Source organism: Herpailurus yagouaroundi, unplaced genomic scaffold (assembly GCF_014898765.1).
Source record: "Herpailurus yagouaroundi ecotype Mexico unplaced genomic scaffold, PumYag 162, whole genome shotgun sequence".
Lineage (NCBI taxonomy): Eukaryota > Metazoa > Chordata > Mammalia > Carnivora > Felidae > Herpailurus > Herpailurus yagouaroundi.
The window spans coordinates 58,866,176-58,872,175 of NW_024412403.1; the positions used below are offsets into that span (position 1 = coordinate 58,866,176).

Here is a 6,000-nt window from a genome sequence, read left to right on the forward strand (position 1 = left end):
GGTCTGAAAAGGTGAATATTATTCCTGTTCAGTCAGATCTTTAGTGACCAGGAATAATTTAATTAAATTCTGCTCTAAGCAATAATGCAATGGCAATTTGTGTTTTCGAATATAGTAGAGATTAGTGTACATTTCTTAGCTTGCACTTTCTAAATATATTTCCTAGTTTATATGGCCTGAAATATGTTACCAACATTGTTGAGCTCTGGACAGCTGGCCAGAGCTAAATGCAAGCTATTCTCCTCTATGAGCCATATGTTCTGGGAATCACATTGCTGATGGATTTAAACCCTTTGCTGTGATCAGGAAGAAAGTAGGTGTGTCTAAAATATTCTACACAGAATCCAGGCACGACCAGGGAGAGACACAATTTATTGCCACTTCTCTGGTCTTATGAATGCAGAAAGGACAGAAAGTAGATTGTCAATGTGGAAAAAGACTACAGTAGAGATTGCATTTTCAGGAGATCATATTTTTAAAAATGTTTCATTGTTGGATTCATTTCTTTTCAAAAAATATTATTGCAACCTTCCTAGATAAGTTCAATTTCCTTCACTAACCCCCACATTGAAATACCTCACAGCACAATATCCTAATATTGAAAAGTTAGGAAAAAAACCTCTTTCTTAATAACCTTATAGTCTCCATGATGCAATGTTCATTTGATTTACTGCTTCAATATGTTCTCTTTAATGACAAGTTGCTTTGGTAATGGTCAAAAATCAGTAGTTTTATTGTCATGTTCCTTAATTTTAATGGCCTATATATTACTAGGAGACAGAAAGAAGACATATACTACAGTAAAAAAATGTTGGGCAAAGAACTAATTCATGCTTATGTTTGGACATGGAGAACCAGTCTGGCCTTATAAAATGAATTTATCAAAACCTTTGTTTCAACACTCCTGCTTTTACATTATTGAAAGAAATTTCTGATAATCTCATTTCCTGAATAGTCTGAATGGGCCACACTGGTCAAGTTTCCATTCTGCCTCATCATTCACAATATCTTTAGCTCCATGGAAACCAGCAAAACAGAGAGAAGAAGAGAGAAAGGTAGGTCCTCACAATAATGTTAATTATATAACCAGGTTTTATGCTATCACAAAATGCCTTCTTATGTGCTATCTCTTTTGATACTCTTAATAAGTTTTACCTAGACATTGATTCAGGTAAATCACTGAAGCTCTGATTCAGAGCTCCTTGGGCGTCATTTGAAATACTGAAGTGCTATTTACTAATGGCAGGACCAGAGCTCCAAGTAAGGATGGATGGATCTCAGGGTCTTCTTTACACACCCAAGTAGCCTAAGGATTTCCAGAGAACATATCTCTCCCTTAGCCCACAATGCCTTTAGAAAGTGCATTTAGCCAGAGACACCAGAAAATAAAAGGTACACAATACAGTGAAGGGATTAGTGGGATGGCATCAACTTCATTGGAGAACTGGAAAATACGAATGGCCTAATCATAAGGATATAAAAGATCATATTTGCTGTTACTGTTTCCAGTTTTATTGACTTGGTGAACAGCCCAAGGAGAGATATGGTAGATAGGCCATGAAAGGGGCGATGGTGACAGAGATCCTTTGAAGTAGCCAAGAACACCGAAATTCCCCCATTCCAATAGCACCAACTGCAGCCAAAGATACACTTGGTATGACTGAAGTACCAGGTTCCAAATTTAGGAAGAGCCTGAGACATTCCTTTATTTTATAAATGTGAAACAAAATTGAGAACTTGTCCAACTCCACTTAGACAGATAGTTTCCCCTACTTTGAAAACCTCCACAAAAGTGTAGTGGAACCCTCTCCTCCATACCCCTTTCTGTGTTCATCATTGTTAACTATCATGATATTTCTCCCAAGGTTTAGCTTGAATCTCTCAGGCTGCATTTTATGCTCTTTCCCTTGAGAAAAAGGATAAAATAAAATATATATACTCTTTTTTGTGAATCTTCTTATCTCAATGGAACATTCTTCAGTTTTAGATATGATTGGGGAGAATCTTCTTTTTAAGACTGACAAAAAAAAAATCTGATTCATACCTACCTCATTAACCCATCTTTTTCAAGCAAGTCCTCTTTCCCCTTCTTCACTGGAGCTTTGTTTTTCACAATAGACTGTTCTCTTATGCTAATACTTTTGTCTTAAAATGTTAAGCATGAATGCCACTTCATTTAGACAGACTTCTGTCAATAAAGCTTACATGAAATGTAGCAAAAATACCTAGATTTTTATTTTTCATAGCTTTGCAGGTTATTGCTCTGCCGCATGGCAACATTAACTTCATGGAACAATGACAGTTAAGACTCTACCGGGGAAAAGCACCATTGCAAAGTTCTTCTTGAAACCACATCAGCATAAGGAGTTCTTGGCAAAGACTTATTATCTGTGGATAATGATAGAATGCAATTGTCATGAAAAGCTAACCTTAACCTAAGTTAAATTTCTGTCACCAGGAATGTGTAAACTAATAGATCCTGATGTTAGTTTACATGTTAATCCAAATTTAGCGTGGAAATAAGGAGATTTTTTTCACTCTAGAATCGGCCAAGTTATAGAATATGTTTTAAAGAAAGTGGATATTTGGTAAGCATTAGCACATCTAGTTGGTAAGCATTAGCATATCTAGTACAGAGAAGACATGCCTAGGACACCTACATGCAGGAGGGAGGCATCCAGTAAAGGTGTGGTGCTCAAGTTGACTTGTAACAAGGAGAATTAAATAGCCTACAGTTACCGATTACTGAATATCCAAAAATGGCCATTAGCTCCTTGGATGTCCTTTATCCAAACTCATGGCTATTGGGAACAGCTTCCTGTTGGCTAAAATAATGACTTTGGAACATTGTGGGTATTACTTCCCTCTTTGTCATTTTCCTTCCAGCTAGAGCTCATTATCTGGTATTATGCAGCTGATGCTAGTTTGAGGCCCAAGATGATGGGATGAGACGTTTTGGCAACTTTAGTAATGAGGGCAGATTCCCTAGGTGCTGCCACTGTTTCATACTGCTGTATTTGGAGAAGTCCTTGCATGTCATCTAACATCTCTTTTTTTCAGATAAGAAACTCTGGCATAGGCAGATTGAGTTACTTGCTCAGGACACCTAACTTATTAATGACAGAGCTTCAAAAAAAACAAAAAACAAAAAACCACCACCACCACCAACAGCAAACCCCAAAAAACAACCCAGGTATCCTGACTTTCATGCTGGTACTATCCAACTATAGTTCACGAAACTACCTCTTGATCCTCTAAGTGAGAGGTGAGAGGAACTTCTAATTCAAAGTCATGGCAGCACCATGTAAAACTCAGTGTATTGTAACCAGAAACACTGTAGGGCAGGGGGGTGGAGTAGGATCTGGATCTCATAATGAATGAGTGCAAAAGCACTAGGGAGGGCTCCCTGGGAGATCGCACATGGAGAGGAGGGCAGGGGAAGAATAGGAAAATGCCTGGGGCTTGAGGAACATTCTACTATTTTTTGTTCTTTGCTTGTTTTATTTCTTTGTTGTTTTTATTGTTGTTGTGTAGTCTCACCCCTTTACATTAGAAGCCAACCAAACCTCAACTAAGGCCTTCAGTGTTTAAATTTCAGTGCCTTAAGCAACAACAATAAACACCCTTCCATTTATTCAATGATACGGGTCAGAAAGTATGTTACCCTTTAACTGCCTTAGACAATTTAATCACCATAAATTTCTGGGCATGCAGAAGGTATCATCTTTGTTGTTATCCTCGGGCTGTACTTCCAACCTTCCATCTGCCTTTCCAAAGCTTCATATCTGGATTCTGTCTCTTTGTGCAGCAACTGGACTGAGTTTGGGCTCTCCATTCTGGCTGCACTATGGACAGTCAGACTAAGGAGCTATCTCCCCTAATACTTGACTCCATGCAGGCTCCAGAAACCCTTCTTGCCTCCTGAAGGTAATTACTGGCCCTAGAATTAGAGCGTCTACTGCGAAGCTCCTTCCTGAGAGCCGGGAAAACCCACTGGCCCTTGTTATCCTCTGTGTAAATGTGATTTAATGTCATTTTTTTTTTCAACTGAGAAATTCCATGTTAATTCAAAGTTAGTCATGTAATATGATAGTACAAACCTCACTAGGCTAGAGCTGCCATCCTAGGCTTGAGGTCCCCTTGAGTGCCAAACTGGTTATTTACCCAAAGTTCACATACTCCATGCTAATTTACCTCTGTGACTTTGCACTTGCTATTTAGAACACTTTTCTTCCTTCATCTATCTGGAAGTGTTGAACTCTGTCTTTCAAGCTCAGCTAAAACGTCTGTTCTGTTGACTTCCCCAATCACTCTGTTTTTTTTTTTCCCCCTACTGTGGGGAGACTGTATTTGTACAGGAAGAAAAGAAATTGTGAAAATGGAGTTCTAAAGTTGTCAGGATCCTTAAAGGTCAATTAATCAAGCTTCTAATTTTACAGGGTAAAAGATCAGGGAAATATAGGAGTGGTAAGAAGATCAATGAATAAAGACTTTTCGATACAGAACAGAAATTATGACTTAAGTTGCCTCATTTCTAATCCAGGGTCTCTTCAACATGTAGGTTGTAGCCACATTAAATTCTAGAATTTAACATTCTCGACAGAGGAGATGCATTTGGCTGACTGCCTTGTCACTGTTCTGTGATTACAGTGTGCAGGGCAGTAACTTCTCTTAAAAAGCAGGTTGAGATGAGCATTTCACTTTGTGTTTCTGACCACAGGCACATTAATGGAGCACCCTGAATGTCAGATTAATATTATCAGAAAGGGGCAGCATAATCTGCCTGCTCAGGAATCTGTGCAGCTTTGAAGAATGAGGGGAAAGAAACAAGGACCAATGAGGATAGATCATTGAATAAGAAAGACCATGACAAACTGATTTTGTGAATTAATGCACAAAGGAAAGATCTCCAGTATACCAGTTCCTTTATGACTGGCAGGTAAATGTCTATCTGTTGGTAGGAAAATATTCACTGGACAGTAGAGTGACCAGTACTATTTGAGAAAATGAAAAGCTATTGAAAAGGAATAATAGAATCAAACAGGCAGTGAGAAGTTCAGAGAACTCTTCAACAAAAGGAAAGCAAGCAACTTTCTAATGACAACCTATCCTAAATGTAGCTGTATATCCAGGGGGTGGGGGGGAAGATTGAGAACAAATTCTCCAACAATTGAATTCATGGTAATGGAATGTAAGCACATCGGCTCACTAGGACAGAGGACTCAACAAATAATAAAGTAGGGGAAAAAATAACTTTGCCCTTCAGAAATACATTTTTTAACTTTAGGTAGCAAGAGTGGAGAGATTTCTTGATGCAAAATGCCTGAAGTCCTGCTATTGCATTAGCCTTTATGGTTGGGAATTGGACGATTCACCAGAAGCACCGAGGGATCAAAGCAGAAGGTGAATGCCCCGAGTCTGAGAGAGCGTCGGACGCATGAGGAGAAGCAAAGGCAAGTTTTCTGTGAATGCCAAGTGCACGTTCCCCTGGGTAGAAGGGAGGACAGCTGTTAGGTTGCTCCCTGATGGAGTTAATCTTGACAAGCTTTTTGGCAGTTGTTTCATCTTTATGATACCATAAGATAAAAATAGTAATCTCTGTTAGAGCTTTACGGTTTTTTAAATGCTTCAAATTACATGACTTTTAATAGCCTATGCTCACAATCACCCTGGGAGTTAATGCATTTTTATTGTCTGGGCTGATCTGGGACAAGTCACAGTCCCCTCCACTTTGTTCCTAGCCATCACCACTTCGTGTGATCCTGACCCTATTGTTCCCTCCATTAAGGCCTGACTTGTCTCTGACCCTTGCCTCTGACTCCCATTTTCTGGTCTGCCTTTGCTCTTTGAACTTTTCAAAATGCTCATGGGTGCACAGCCAGACTCCAAGTCCTCCAAATACTTGAGGCGACTCATCCAGTGCTTTCCACTTTTTACCACCAGCCAAGTCCCCCCATTCTCCCTATCCCTCACCCAGGTAATTCTCTTCTTTACCCATCC

At 39.3% G+C, this 6,000-nt stretch overlaps 1 long non-coding RNA gene across 1 annotated transcript in view; it reads left to right on the forward strand.

The window, feature by feature from the left end:
- LOC121036211 (uncharacterized) overlaps window positions 1–5,447 on the forward strand; it is a 191,415-nt gene extending 185,968 nt beyond the window's left edge. Inside the window, exon 3 of the long non-coding RNA XR_005793281.1 lies at window positions 5,288–5,447. This is a non-coding gene — a long non-coding RNA (uncharacterized LOC121036211). The remainder of the gene's footprint in view (window positions 1–5,287) is intronic.
- Window positions 5,448–6,000: the final 553 nt, after the last annotated feature.